The following is a 16,976-nucleotide window of genomic DNA, read 5'->3' on the forward strand; positions in this document are numbered from 1 at the left end:
AAAGACATGTGTATAAAGATAAATAAATATGTTTAGATATTCCTTTATACACATCTATGTATAGGAGTTTGAATGTTAGCTCTATGTATCAATAATAGTATATTAGTTTGACTGTTAGCTCTATGTATCTAAAATAGTATAGGAGTTTGACTGTTGGCTCTAAGATAAACTAGACCCTAAATGCATGTGTTCAAAATGATAGTGTAAACATGTATCTGGCTAGTGTTTAAAAAATTTAACAGTTGTGCTCACATTAAACTCTTGATCTTCATAGAATGTTTTGGAGAAGAATAGCATGTGCCGTGAACAATAGATTTTTTCTATAGTTTGCTATACTATATTTGCTCTTGGATTAGATTTTCATTGTCTTGCAATCTCATTTCATATGTGACCAGTGTATGAAAAGGTGTTATTTTTGTATTTCATTTCAGGATGACTGGAAGGAAAGGTAAAAAGCCTCAAGAGACTCTGCCTCCAAAGTTAGCAAGAGGAAAGAAAATAGATCCCCCTGCCCAATCATCAGTAGGTGGGATAGAAGAACCAGGGAGTGCAGTAGGTTCTGAGCCTGATACATCCTCTGCTCCAAGAGATGAAGGACCAAGATTGGAGGAGGTTGAATTGGATGACACTGAAGTGCAAGTGGAAGGAGGAGGTGATGTGATTGGAAAATGCAGGATGCTTGATTCAGATCATTGTCCTCGCATTCCATTATGTAGATTGATCCCTTATGCATGAGTATGAGGACTGCGTGATGATGTGTCTTCATTAAAAAGCACATTCCAAGTGGAGGGCTACCTTCCAGAGAAAGGATCTTTCATTGTGTCCGTTTGCAAAAGTGATGGAGAGGAGGTAGTAGTGACAGATGATATGATGGAGAGGTGGTCTCCCACTTGGAGAGATGTTGATGAAGAGTTTGAGAATGACTTGCTATCAAGTCATGAATTTAAATTTATGTCAAGAAGGATGTTTTTTGTTTGGGAGGAAAATCATAGGACTACTGCTTGGATGAGTGTTATAAAGGATATCTTTCCTACAAACAAAAAACGACACATAAGAGTGGTTTGCACAATAATTGATCCTAGAAAAATAAGTGAGATTGCTCTATTGGCTGGCCTACAGCGCATGAATTCGTAAGTACTTTGATACCTTTTTTTCTTTCATTATTTTGTCTTGTATAATTCTTTATCTTCATTATTTTTATTTTGTACAAACGAACTAATCTTTTGATGTATCTTGTAGTATGAATGAGCATGCCATCGTCAAACCTAGCCTCCGAGACACACTTATAAATGCACACAACATTTGTGAGTGTGATCCTACGATATTTATTAAATCATTGTCTCCTAATGAAGTGAAACCCATAGAGAACTGGAGGGCTCATGAGAGTAAAGGAAAAAGGCCCTAGTTTCCATTGACAAGAGGCTATCTTACAAGATTGGTCTTTCAGGTTTAATGCTACACTTCTCTTGGTGCTTATTCTCTTTCATTCCTTTTCTTTCTATAAAAGAAAATCTTTTGTGTAGGTTGAGTACAATACAGAGCTTAAAAAAGCAATTGATAAGATATCCACAAAGATGCCTATAGACCAAAGAACATAAGTTGAAGAAAAGCAACGTGTCCTGATTCAAAAGAGAATTGCTGACAGGATGGGAAAGGTGAGAGTTTAATTCTTCTTGTTGTTACATTTTTTAATCATTTTATGCATCTAACATGCAATGCTTGGATAGGTTTTGAATTGCATAGATCTAGGCTTGGGTGAGGCCTGGTTGGAAAAGTTATTTGCCTTGCGATTTGATGGTCTGGACTCTTGTGTAACTTTGGAGAAGCTGCAACTCATAGCAAAGTATGATTTGAGATTGGAGAAAAAAATCATTTTTCTTTCCTTGTTGGAGGCTACCAAACCAATGAGGGATATGTATTTCATGCCTGTGGGGGATGTGGAGTATAGAGGGTGAGTTGTTCCTTTCATAAATAAACTTATTTTGCAGTGTTTGTATGTATTATAGAAGTGCCATAAGTCTTAATTGTGTGAATACTTTGTTTTTCACTTGTGTAGATGGATTAATAGAGAGATATTTCTTGAGAAAGTAGAGACCCAGACTTTGAAAGTTCTTGATGACTTGAGGATTGTAACAACGATGGGCGTTCCTTTAGAGACACCAAAAGATTACACAATGCAACAGTACATGGAGGACATAAAATTAGAAGGAAGAAAGCATTTGTTCTTAGCTCTACGATCAAAGGATTCAAATATTGAGAGTGAGGGAGGAAAGAAAGCAGATGGTCTCTCTGAGTTGGACATGGCTGCTCACAGGGTTGTCTACAGGTTGGTCCCTTTTAGTTTTAATGATGGTGCTTTTCTATTTGTTTTGTGAAGCTTATAACAACATTGAACTTGACAATCATTTTTATTTGTCTCAATTTTTTTGTGAACCTTTCTTTATATAGGAGGTCCAAATAATTAGTGATTGTTGATTTGTAGGTATCTTGCTCATTTGGCAAGAGAGAGAAAGATCTTAGAGATTCCAAATTTGTGCAAGAGTTGGGTGGAAATTGGTCATGCTGCTTGTATGTATCCTCCTGGCATGCACAATCACTCTCAATGGGAACTTGCAAATTGTCCTTGGTGGATAGACTTCCCCAAGGGACAAGTCTTGGTGTGTGAGAGAGACTTTCACAAGAAATATGCCTCATCTAAGGACATTGAAGAAAGTAAGGATAAAATGGGCGGAAGCTCTAGAAAAACAAAAACACAAGCACAAAAACAAGAACAAGCTCAAAAGAAAGGTAAGAAATATACATACATGTTGAGTTTCTAATGTTGTTTGTGATGAGGGTTTGGAATAGTATACTAATGTTATTCTTTCCTATCCATTTAGATGAGGAGCCATCTAGTCCACCAAGGCAAGATAAGGATCAAATGGAGCATGCAAGTAAGGTTCTAGTTTATTTTTGTTCTTGCTATTGGTGTTTCAAAATTTCCTTTGGTTGTGTTTGATATAAATTTTCCATGTAGGTTCATAATCTATCACAAAGTTAGTACAACATTATGTATTTCATAAGGCATAGTCACCGGATAGTCTATCGACTCGAGGTATCACTCCATTATATGCTTGTATGGTGGGTGATTACATAACCATGGGCATGGACTTTTCACAGTCCAAGAAAAATGAAAAGTATACTATTTTGCATGAGTTTTTCATGAATGTAGTTAGCCCTGATCGAGACTACATGCGGTTGGGTAAGAAGATTAAGTGGGCTGCGGATTTTATATTGGTTGACTTTCCCACTGGATTTCCACTTGATGAGAGAGAACCCATCCTAGTTTGGAACCTCTTATTAGAGGACCATGTGCGTTATGGGCTTGCCGTTGCAGCAACTTCATTATCAGATAGTGGTTGGCTGGCAGTTATATGTCCTATGGCAGGTAAGGTTTAATATCTAGCACTATTGTTGTTATATGTCCTCTATTCTCATTTTTCTTGTATGAGATAGTGTCATTTGATTGTAGGACACTGTATTTCGTGGATGGAGCACTTTGCATTTGTTCAAGGCTTGGAAGTTGTCAGACGTGTAGTCATTCATGATAAGCTTCCACATGGATACTATAAATACCATGGTATAACTCTCAAGGTATGCTACAATTCCATGCATGGTGTGTTGTAATGCTACATTCATGAACTTTTTAATGTGTTTCTTTATGTGGGATTGATAGATGCCATGTTACATGTAGTATGCATGCTAGGTTTTGATGGCAAAATCATATATTTCATTTGTGTTCCATATGTGTGGTCACATGTAGTCTTTCATGCTATGATACTTGTTGGCTAAGGTCATTCTTTGGTATGTGGTTCTCTATGCATGATTCACAGATGCAGTCATCTATGTTGGCTCTAGTATGTAGAGCTAAGAAGACTCCATCAGTTTATTTGGAAGAGAGTGTTCCACTATTTCAAAACCTTTCCATTGATCCGCTATTTGATTTATGGACTCACTATGTGCCTCTCAGTGAGAGGACAATAGTGCCTATGTCTTCTCAGATGGCTCAAGGTGGGCTTGAGCGATGTTGCTACTTTGTTGGGTGCCTTTTGTCTCTCTTATGTGTTCCAGGAGGATTGGTTTTAGAGATGGGTTGTGGCACAGCTCCTCTCATGCGTGCTTGTTAGGATACTGGTAGACCTTGTTTTTCTTTTGATTCAGATAGCAGTATTATGGCTACCATTGTTGAGCCACTTGTAGCAGACCATTTCGGGAAATGGGTGAGGTCAGAGCATGATGGCGATGGGGATGAAGATAGAGTGGACCCCATCACAAATCCATATGATGATTAGTATGGTACTGAACTTAGATCTTTCTTTGATGACATTTGGATATTTTTGGATTGTTGTTATTGTGTCTTTAACGTTTTGACTTACCATGCTATGCAGAAGAAATGGCAAGATTCATGTCAACTGAAAGAAGATATGATGAGAGGCATTCAGATAGGCCACGAGCTCGCATTTACTTTGTTGATGATGAGTGTCAAGAGGAGTAGAATATGATTTAAAAGACCATTTTGATGAGAGCTTGGTGATACTTGTGAGAAGAAGTCCCATTTTGAATATGGTAATATTGCTCTTTGGGGTGAGCTAACAGTAATGTGGTAATATTTCTCTATGTATTATGCAATCCTATGCTTTCAAATGATACTTGGGTTCTCCCACATATGGGTGAAGTGGTATTAATGTTATTAAGTATAATTTCAAGCAATGTGGATGTTTTGATTGTAGGAAAATAAAACCCATTTTGAATGTAGAAGAATTGTTATGTATGTGATGCAATCCCACGTTTTTGAAGTGACACTTCACTTTCTTTTGATTACTAATCACACATATTGGAAGTTACATTATTGAGATAATTCTAATCAATTTTGTATCTTTTCTTGTACTATTAGTCCAAAACATCACTTTTTGACCTCGGGTTTGTACACAGGTCATTTGACACCCAAATCATGTCAACTTCAAGAAACACGTATTTCATAGACACAATGTATTTCACATGCACAATTTAAATGGGATAGGAAGGACAAATACAATTACCATTTGAGAAAGCAAAATGTACAAGATGTTGTGCTTGGATAGTTAAATACAATGAAAACATTAAAAAAGGTGTGAGATATGTTTGCAACTTTATATGAGGCAAATGAATACCTAGGATCTTGATGAAGAGAAAGCAAATCAATAAAAGCTTTTGACATGCATATATAGTGAGACTCATAGGCATGAATATACAACTTGCAGCCATATGAGGGACTATGAAATATCAATAAATTATGCAAGTCATCATCAATAGACTCCCTAAAGTATATGAGAATTGAGTTGTTGGAAAAGTCTTAGTTGCTTTAGTCTCTCCTGTGCTACCAAGTCCAAGTTACATTATCAAGATAATTATAATATATTATCAACTTGCTTTACTCTCCCAAATATGGAAAGTAGGTTAAGTTTCATTTTGGAGATTCTTCCCAAATAGTGGATTTCACAGAGCTATGTTGGCTACCTCTATAAGGGATTGTGGAAAAGATCGCTCACTTTTTTGGGCCCGCTTGCTTTTTCTCGCTCACTCTATCGACTACCTCCCTACAATCTCTCTTTGACATAATGATAATGTATTTCTATGTGCTTGGTATGAGTATGAAAGCTGGATTCCTTACCACATTCATAGCACTATGGCTATTAGAGTGAGAATAGGAGTCGATGTCGAGGATGACCTCCCAGATGCACCCCTATTTCTCATTGACATAATTCCAGAATGGGCAGGTGAAATAGGCCACTACCTGGCAAATGGGTTGCCTCCTGGACAAACAAATCCCTCAAGAGGAACAAAGCTCACAAACTCATTAAGGACACAACACCATATGCCTAATTGTAGGCCAACTCTATCGCATGGTCAAGGATGGCATCATGCACAGGTGCGTGTGCAAACACAAATATATCGACGTGCTCAAAGAAGCCCATTATGAGATAGTAGGAGGTCAATTTCCTTGCTAATGTCATAGCATGTAAAGTATTGCACACAGGCCTCTAGTGGCCAACTCTCTTTAGAGATGAAGCCAAGTTTATCCAAGCGATGTGATCCCTGGCAAAGAGTGCAAATCCCACATAAAGCGGACATGATGCCCCTAACGAGAACATTAACTGATCAACCCTTTGAGATTTGGGACATTGATTTTATTGGTCTAATACGCCCAGCAGCTAAAGGAATAGGGGTCAAATTCATTACCCTGGCCACAGATTATTTCACCAAATGGGTGAAGGGGCAAGCTACAAGAAAAGCCGATGCATGGTCCATAGCTAAGTTTTTATATGAACCGGTCATTACATAGTTTGGGTCTCCCTTGGAATTAGTCAACGATTGAGGAACTTGTTAAATTACACGATGCAACAGAACAGAAACTGAACAAAGAATAGAGAGTACATAGCAAACTGAAACTTTTCCTTCAATACTGATGTAGTACAGATGATGGCTCCATCCACCCTTGTGCTCCCACAGTGGAGCTTAGATGGCAATCTAGACAGATACTAGGTGAAGAGCTACTAGCTGGAAGATCTGAACTGATCTGAACTGATCTGATACAATGGATTGGGAGGTCGCCTCTTTATAGCTATGAGGGTGGTAGTCGAATCAACATAGTCGGTGGAGTCGACCAGTCGACCTAGTTGGTGGAGCTGACCAGTCAACCTAGTCAGTGGAACTGGCTAGTCGTCCATGGAATATTAAGGGAATATTCTCTAAACTGTCGCCTCGGGGGTTCCCACCCTCGAACCCCCACCAGGGGGCTGTTGGCCCCCATAGGACCCCCTAGCTAGCCCCCAGGCCCCAGGAAGAACAAGGGGCTCCCAAATGATCACGTTTCTACCATTAACAGTCTCATTGATAGACCTCATCTAACATGCAAGTCAGGATTCATCTAGTGTCATGGGCTCACACATGGCTTCTTCTCATATGGGGGCCTTACAACTTGAGCACCTTGGACCACTGGTGGTTACCAGGAGGGTAAGGCATTGAGCATATCTAACAGAACTCATTTTCTCAACAAAACCGTAGCGATCCTAACTAGCAAATTCATGATCATGCATAGGACGTTGATAACATACTCTCCCAAGGCAAATGGCCTAGCTAAGAGCTCGAACAAAACATGCTACAAGATTATAACTTACACAGTCGGCAGGAAGAACAAAGATCATTGCATGGAGGAGTGCATCAACATATAGGTGAAACGTGATGCAGTGGATGGTGCGATTAGATATTTGCTCACAAAAAAAGATATCCCTATTGGTCAATGCAATATTGACCCTTATATTATGAAGCATTTAGCCGCTTTATCCACAGCTCCACTAGATTCTATGCCTAAACCATCACAACCGAGTCCATGCTTGGAAGTAGACAAATTCTATGCCTGAAGGAACAGTCCATATACACCTAAAGCATCAAAGCCTCGATAAAAAGAGTCTACTTCCAAAGCATCACATTGGAGTCCACAGCAAGCTTTAGAATGCACTTCATTGTGAAGCTTTGTGATGGGGTTTAGCATGTACATGAGTTTTTTTTGAAGTAGGAAAAACTTTCTTGGCAAGTGATGCATGTACAACTACAAAGTCGCAAAACTTTGTATTTGTGATTTTGTTGCTCATAATGTTATTTTGGTTGATTTTATTAAATGTCATAATGGGCATTTATCATGGATACATATTAAATGTGTGACTTGTTTTCCTTTGCTCACAATGATTTTGGTTGATTTTATTAAATATGTGAATACATAAGGGGCATTTACTCATGGATACATAAGGGGCATTTATCATGGATACATATTAAATGTGTGACTTGTTTTCCTTGGCTCACAATGTTATTTTGGTTGATTTTATTAAATATGTGAATACATAAGGGGCATGTACTCATGGATACATAAGGAGCATTTATCATGGATACATATTAAATGTTTGATGATGGAAAAAAAGCATATTTGATTTGATTATATAATAAATATCTCATGATAGGAATGTGATAATTATATTATTCTTGTTTTCAATCACTTTATTTCATAGATTTAAATGTATTCAAAATCTATCCTCTTATATGTCTCACATTATGGTGTTGCATCTTTTACATCACTCAATCGACAACTCACCTCTCTAAATTTATTTAATCGGTTTCACTTTATTCGAAGTCTAACTTATTATATACAATAAATATCTCATGATGAGAATCTAATAATTATATCATTCCTGTGTTCCACCACTTTATTTTAGAGATTATAATGTACTCAAAATCTATCGTCTCACATGTCTCGCATTACGGTCTTGCATCTGCAAGTCTAACTTATTATATACAAGAATCTAAAAATTATATCATTCTTGTATTCCATCACTTTATTTTATAGATTTCAATGTACTCAAAATTTATCATCTTGCATTATGGTCTTGGATCTGTTACTTCACACAATCTAGTGGTCTAGCATTCTCCAACCATCATCTTAGCGACATCTTAGCCTCTTCCAATTCTTTATTCTAATCTTTCATCTCACATTATGAGTCTGCAACTCCATAAATCCCTCTCTAGTCATTTGTCTTCTACATCTCGTCGCCCATAGCTTTATAGCCAAACACATCTCCCACTTTGCTCTCATTACCTTCCTCCTCTCCTCAAGCTTACTTCTTCCATCCCTGCCCCTAGCCTTAAAGCCAAACACTTCTTCCACTTTGGTCTCATTACCTTCCTCCTCTCCTCAAGCTTACTCCTTCCATCTTGCCTGCAACCTTACTCTGGAACTCGACTATACTCCCATTATCATTCTCCCACTCATCTCATAGCCTTACTCTCAAACCCTTCTTCCATCTCGCCATCTCTCGTTCCTGATTCCATATTCTCGTAGCTTAAAGCTTCATGGATCTTTTTGAAGTCATCAATTCCATAGAGGAATCCATTAACACCAACAAAGATTGGATCACTGAGAACAAGGCGAACAGAGAGTAGAGAGAGACAGCGAGCTCCATTAACGGAGGACAAAAAGAAGGAGTTTGCTCTTCAGAAGCACCTAGAGAAGGAGGAGAGAGAGAAAATAAGTAGGTCTATCGGTGAAATAGATAGATTAATTTCATATAGGAGAGAGCTAACAGACTATCTAAGTGAGGTTACTTCACGTGTGGCTCGTTATGGGAGATTTCCACCCCAAGAAGCACAAGCCATACGGAATCAAGAAAAGTGCTATACATCGAGATGGTCTTAGCCCTTGAATGGGTTGAATCTAGGATATCAATAGCAAATATTAATATTAGCCTTTTAGTGAGAGGCTTATTGTAACTTTTGGTGTTTGTTAACACCATTATAAATAGTATGAGAGTTTGCTTAATATTGTAACTTTTGAAGGTATTAATTAATACCATTGTAAATATTACGAGATTTTACAACTGCTGAATCTTATCTTTTGGTGTAACTTATCTGTGTCATGTTAAATTTTATAATTTTGATTTCATCTCCTAAGTTTAAAATCTAAAAAAAAAAGCTTGTTTTTATGTTTTCATCTGTGCTTTGAAGAGTGGGTTTTTTCTTAAATTTTATCCAAAAACTAGTCCAAAAGTATAAGTAAAAATGAATTTATACATTGACAAGTCTAAAATTAATGAAATAAGTGTTATATATCCATCCCTTAGACCCTTGCAGGGCCTTTGATTTTTACAATTCTTGTAGCAATGCATGTCCATAATGATCATTTGACTTTTGCAAATAGCTTGGCCTTGTATGTCTCTATCACACTGACCAAGAGGCGGCTGGTCTATCATATTCTAGGGAGGAAGATCTTCAGCACATCGTGAGTGTTTCCTTTGTCCAACAATTTATAAAAATGGTCATAAAAGAAGATTCATGTCTGAGCTAATTGAATTGCAGGTCTACCTTGATATAGTAATTCTTCTATTGCTCCATGCAACACATCCAAGAATCCCAAAATGCACTCCACTGACTATCATTCTTCATATGATGATGGATATAAATTTGAAAACCAAAACACATTTCAATTTACTTAGAAAATAGCAATGTTTCAAACTACTTTTTCAAGATTGAAACGTTTAAAAACTCACAAGGTCGAGTATGATTTCTCACTTCTAACCCATTTGTGTTTGATCGTCTTACCAAGATGGCTCACTTCATTTTGACTAGGGAGTTTGTTAGTGCATAATATGTCATGGATTTGCCTCACAAAAAATTAGTTTCTGTAATGGAAGTTTGGAAAACTCAGGTTGAGTTTCTATTTTGATGTATGGCATTGGTAGAGTTGATTGATGGGCTCACTTCATTGCAACCTGGGAGTCTGTTAACACACAATAAGTCACAGATTTTCCTCATGGACCATTAGTTTCTATAATGGAAGTTTGAAAAACTCAGATTAAGTTTCTATTTCTTTGTACGGCATTGGTAGAGTTGATTGATGGTCCATCGACTAGCACTGATGTTACCCAAGATGGGGAGGTGTCCAAGTTTGATGATCAGATTGTAGAGTTGTTCTCTTCCATGGTTTAGGCATGATTTACCTTATGGATTACCTCCAAAGTAGAATGTTCAACATAAGATTGAACTTATCCTAAGGGCTGAACCTATAAATAGGCCTCCCTATATGTTAAGTTTTATTGAGGAAATAGAGGTGCGAAGGCAATTGGAAGAATACCTCAAACTGGGGTAGATTAAGCCCAGTTTATCACCTTTTTCTTCACTAGTGATACTGAAGAGAAAGAAAGGCAATACTTTCCATCTTTGTAGAGATAACTGAGTGCTAAACAATATCAATCTTATGCCTAGGTATCCAATGGCTCAGATTGATGACTTGCTAGATGCATTACATGGAGCCATAATTTTCAACAAGATAGATCTTAAGTGTGGCTACCATTGGATCTAAATTAGAGTCAAGGATGTGCATAAAACCACTTTTAGAAGAAAGTTTGGACATTACGGTTTTTTGGTAATGCCATTTGGACTTACCAATGCTCCAGCTGCATTTGCCATGCTTATGAACAATTTACTTTGCCCATCTATCAAGAAGTTTGTAGTGCATTTTATTGGACGATATCCTTGTTTCTAGCAAAAGCATTTCTAAACATCATGACAATTAAGAAAAGTGTCCAGTACCTTGAGGAAAACTAGGCTATATGTAAATAAAAATAAATTTGTGTTGTACATGATAAAATTTGAATATTTAGGGTTCATTATTACTTTCGATGGGGTGGAAATGGATCCAAAGAAAATTGTTGTGATACCGACTTGGCCTATCCCTCAGAGTTTAATTGATTTGTGATCATTTTTGCGATTTGTCAAATTTTATTGAGACATATCAAAGGATATTCTAAGATAGTATCACCTTTGGCTAACTTGACATTAAATAAAGTACCTTTTATGTGGGGATAGAATTAACAAGAAAGTTTGAATGCCATAAAGCAAACCGGTGTTAGAAATTGTTGATCCCCTAAATTTAAACCATTTTTTGTAGGAATCAATGCAAATGGCATTCTGGTAAGAGTCGTTCTCCTTCAAGAAGGAAGGCAAGTAGCCTTTGAAAGCAAGATGCTTTCTCCCTCTCAACGAAATTGGTCACAACTCCTGAATTATAGTTGTACAATGTTATCCATGTTTTGAAAACACGGAAGAACTATTTGTATGGTTTAGAGCTCTATGTAGATGTAGACCATGACCTTTCTGTAAATAACCTAACTTGAGAGGCTTCCTTCTAGGTGGGCAAAACTCATGCAAGAGTTTAACATGACAATTTGGTATAGAAGGGGGAAGGAAAATAAAGTTGCTGATGTGTTGTCGTGCATTATGCATAATATGAGTTTCACAGAATTAGAGACCAAGATTAGAGAAACTCAAATGTGCTCTAATGACCAAGATTAGAGAAACTCAAATGTGGATGAGTTTGTCTAGAGCCTTTGGCCTAAGGCTTATGTGATTAAACCCAGGGAAAAGGATGACCTCGCATCCAAAAAAGACCAAACCTATGCAATATATACGGGAAGTAGCAAGCTAAGGGTGTCCACTTTTTGTTCACTCCCCAATCCTAAGGAAGTGGAAAAACAAGCTTTTTAGCGCACAAAAATGCAAATCTCACCTACTTCCCTATGGATCTAGTCTTTGAAGTCTTCTGACACAACATCACAGTTGCTATTGTGCACACAATCGTATAGTCTGATCGAAAATTCGATGCACACACAAAAAATTTCTTTGTGTCACACGGCATGGTTCCAGGGTGGTCACACGTTTGTCACGAACAAAGAGTGTCATATAAAATTCTAAATTTCTCACTCATTTTAGATTAAATGTTATTGAAACTTTGTAAGTGGTCTCTTTGCATTATGTAGAGCTTAACTTGATTTATTGGTAATTTTTTGAATGATTTATCTAATCATAAATAATTATTTATAATAAATAAAGTCATAAAATACATGCATTTTAGTAGCACACCACATTTTTTTAGTATTTTGAATAATTAAGCAAATCCAATTCGGTGGAAGGTTAGTAGGCACATAAGGGTGTGTGGTTGAATCATCAAATCCCAAATCCAACGGTTAGATTTAGGAAGATTGAAGTTTAATTTTTACTTTTACTCCTTAGAGGATCAACAAAGAATATTAAAAATAAATCTAGTAATTCTCAAACATAACCAAACATTTCAAAAATGTCAATATTTTTAGTCCTCTGCATGATGAATGAGAGGAAAAAATTTTGGTTAAATTTGAGCAAGGGAAACGTACGATATGGCCTCCAAGAGTGAAATCTCCCTTTTGTGGGTGAAAAAGGGCCACCCAAGCCTAATACCAAGACAAGGTAGGCTTGGTATTAGGCTTGGTGAGGTAGGCTAGGAGCATCACCGATCCTAGTGGCAAGCCTTTGGAGTCTGCATGCTGCCCATGTGGAAGGCTGAGTCATCAAAACCATGCCACGTTGTTAGACCACGTGGTGCCATCTCATCGGATGCGTCAATTTTACGAGCAAAAACCTATGAGCAAGTTTATCCGAGCATGTTTTTCAAGAGATTTTAAAAAATGTTTTTCTTTAGGAAACATGGTTTTTACACTTTTATTTTCACTAGAACTAGATCCCTTTATCATAAAAATATACAGACTAGTCACTCATTCATTTTTACACAACATAATTTTCTTATTTAGAGACATCCCTTTGTACCCCTGTTATTACCTTAAAAAAGTGTTGATTCCTTTAAGAAACATTCCTCATAATCACTCTCAATGTAATAATACTATGCATTTATAATTACTTATTAACACATTTATATCATATGGCAATATCTTTTTAGTGTTTTTATAGCATATTTATGGACATGTTTCTAAAGAAGTTTAAATTACTATAAATAAGTATTAACTTGGGCTTATATATCACTCTCATAAAATACATGTAATATTTAATACTATATATGAAAGATTTTCCAAAATATAACTCCATAGATGTGCTCAAATGGGGTGTTCCGATCAATTTGAGTGGTTGAATGACTATATTTGGACATTGGATATGAAAGTTATGTCACTTTTAAAAGTGCTGTCCAAGGTAGTTTCGCCAGCGAAACTACCTTGGGAGACTTGCTTCAAAGGGGTTTCGCTGGCGAAACTACCTGGATGGCTTGCTTCAATGAGTTTTCTTTGAAGAAAATCTTTCATGAAGATAGGTTGAGAGAGGGTTTTCAATGTCACCCCCTATTAAGTAAAAGTTGTAAGAAGGATCATAAGGGAATTTTCATAGAGAAGTCTACTCTACATGTGGGTTTCTTCAAAAGCCATCCCATTATGCTCTCACCATTCCTACATATTCACCTAAAGATTTTTGTATAAAATAGGCATTGCTATAATACTTTGCCTATTTCTAAGTGAAACTATGTTTTCTTCTGATCGATTTTTGCCATATTTATGCATAGTTGGAAGCTTTTTTTTTCCTTCGCTCGGACGCTCGGAAGATTTCGCTCAGAAAATGCTCGTCCCCCCATCTCATCAAGCAGATGTGACATCACTCCTTGCCATGTCACCTTACATTGCCACACGTGCTGCCACATGTGCCACCTCATCATTCCACATCATCAGCCATGTGATCACACAATGCCACCTTGGCATACCTCCTCTCCTGGCCACGTCACCAATCCCTCCACCTCAATTTGCCATGTCATCTACCACCTCATGAATGCCAACTCGTCATGCCCAGTACCACATCATGACCATGCAGGAAGAGACTATATTACCACATCATGACCATGCATGGAGCCACATTAGCCAGATGCATACACATGACGATGTGCGATGCATACAATACCTCGATCGAGGTACATATGATGGGTGAGGCATACATTACCTCGTTCGAGGTATGTGACCGAGACATACAGATACCTCGATCGAGGTTCATACATACATGCATGCACAATGCACTAAATACCTCGATCGAGGTATAAGCTCTGATCGCGGCTCTGGGCATAGCAGACCTCTCCACCAAAACTAAGCCAATTAGTATCAATCTTAGCACCTCTCCACCAATAATAATGAAGAGCAATCTAAGAGCAATCTAGTGGATGAGTTGAGGCTCTCTATAAGACACCACGTTTTGGTTCATTTCACCCATTCTTAGCCATTCTTGCCTCCTCATCACTTTGTCACACCTTCCATCCTACTTTCATTGAGAATGGGTTCTCAAAGCCGTAGAGCTAGTAGACGTGAAAGATGTAGGAACCCCCCCCCAAATCTCATTGACGAGGAGCGCAAGCGGAAGGCTCGTGAGCGCAAGAGAGCCTCTAGAGCTCGAGCTCGTGCTGCCACCACTGATCCACCTCCAGCTCTACCTCTACATCCCACCTCCACCCCCACCCCCACCTCCATTGTCCCCCCATGCTCATCCGCTCCCCTACCTCTAGCCTCTGCCCTTCCCCTAGCCACCTACATTTTGGCCTCCACCTCTACCTCTTCCCCCTCCACCCTCCCCCCTCCCCCTCCCCCTCCCCCTCCCCCCGCTCCGCTTGGCGCCTCCCTTCCCCCGTCCACCCTACCATCTCCCATTGATCCCGTTGCCCCACCTTGCAGCAGCAGTGTTGCTTCACGACGTGACTTGCCGAAGTCCACTATCCGTCGTCGTGCTAGCAAGATTGTGCAGTCTTTTTTTTGTGACCTCACGCCAGCTTCGCAGTCTTCTCTTCTTACGTCCCTGATTGATCACCCTGACTTGGTAGAGTGTAGGAGGCTTGCTGGTCTTGGTGCACGTAGAGATAGGGTTGTATCTAGCGAGGTCCTTAGCAGTGTTCGACGTTCCTATGCTTCTATTAAGCATAGGAACTCCAGTGATGCCTTGGCAGCACGTCGTGCTATTGTGGCTGCCATTAGTAGACCTCATATGATAGGCCATGTGCGTACCGCTTCACGTCTTCTTCAGATTGCACCGCGCACATTGCGAGCAGGCATCATTAGGAGGCAGAGTCTAGAGGATAGTGAGACTGATGCTCTTTGGGCTTCGAGTGGTCGTGCACCTCGCAGCGATCGATTGTTGGATGATTCCACTAGGTCCTTCATACAACAGTTTTGGGAGGAGCATTGCAGAGCATCCCCGGTGTTCAAGAAGGCATTGCGGAAGAGGGTGTCACGCGGTGTGTACATTGAGCATGGTGCATGTTTTTTGGAGTGTACCCAGACTGAGTTGTACACTCAGTTTGTAGAGGCGCACCCAGAGTTCAAGATTGGGCAGAGGTCATTTGAGCGATGCAGGCCATGGTTTGTGCGATGCTCTCAGGAGCGTGACACATGCTGTTGTCGCTACCATGTGGATTTTGGATTGATGTATGACGTATTCCGTTCCCTTGATGGTCATAGGGGAGTGGTTCCTACTAGCCCTCGTGACTTCATTCATTCCATATTGTGTACACGAGATGGTGATGCTTTATTCCACTCCCTTGATTGTGTGGAAGGCACGTGTACTTTGTGTGGTGACTTTGCCAGAGTGCCACGAGTTGCACTAGATACTTCTGATGTGCAGATGGTTCGTTGGCAGCAGTATGAGTACTGTACCTTGACATTAGATGGTGGTGCACAGTCGAGGAGGTTGCAGCTTGTGGGGAAGGAGACACCACGTGTTGTATTCATTGACTGTTTTCGAGGGAAGCTGTACCGCTACATACGCCACTCGCACACTGCGAAATGGGAGGATCGTCAGTTTCGTGCATGTTTGAGGACATTTCCTATAGGGGTGGTTGTCTCAGTGGTGGACTTTGTGGAGAATTACACCTTTGCACCACAGCATGAGATCCAATCGGAGTATTATTTCTCCGAACAGGTGACGTGTGATTGAGTATTGATTTTTTCCCCGCCTCATTATATTGAATTATTTCAATAGTCATATTTTTTTTTCAATGCCATATTGCAGGTTGCTATATTTGTGCACATTAGCTATCGTCATGCACAGGCTCATGTGGATGGCATTGATAGCACCATGGACTCACGCATCATTGTGCGAGAGTATCACTTCTACATTAGTGATGATCGATCGCATGATGCCCATTTTGTGCAGCATTGCTTCACTTTGCATGATAGTTTCTTGAGGGATCATGGTGTCACATGGCAGCGGCGCTGGATTTGGTCAGACGGTTGCGGCGGTCAGTTCAAATCCGCTAGACAGTTTTATTGGTTCTGCAAATGGCACCGTGAGACAGGCATTCCGATCACATGGAGCTACTTCGAGACAGGGCACGGTAAGGGAGAGCACGATGGTGCAGGTGCTTGCGTGAAGCGTGCTTTGCGTCGATACCAGTTGCGTCACAGTGCCGATCGCTTCAAGGATGCACATGATGTGGTGCGGTGGTGCAGCCAGCACTTATCCACTAGTGCTACGTCCTCGTTTCAGTCGCGTGACGATAGGGTGGTGAGCCGGTATTTTTGGTGCGTGGACATTGGGAGTCTTGATCGGTCGAGGCCTTTTGA

At 39.4% G+C, this 16,976-nt stretch overlaps 1 long non-coding RNA gene across 1 annotated transcript; it reads left to right on the top strand.

Annotated features, from left to right (window-relative positions):
* The first annotated feature begins 2,733 nt into the window (after positions 1-2,733).
* LOC147886407 (uncharacterized) lies at positions 2,734-3,311 on the top strand. Its single transcript, XR_015543286.1, has 3 exons — positions 2,734-2,787; positions 2,880-2,933; positions 3,212-3,311. It is a non-coding gene; the product is annotated as an uncharacterized LOC147886407 (long non-coding RNA).
* Positions 3,312-16,976: the final 13,665 nt, after the last annotated feature.

Source organism: Dipteris shenzhenensis, chromosome 24 (assembly GCF_047967505.1).
Source record: "Dipteris shenzhenensis isolate YYH24624 ecotype China chromosome 24, Dip_SZ_1.0, whole genome shotgun sequence".
Classification (NCBI taxonomy): domain Eukaryota; kingdom Viridiplantae; phylum Streptophyta; class Polypodiopsida; order Gleicheniales; family Dipteridaceae; genus Dipteris; species Dipteris shenzhenensis.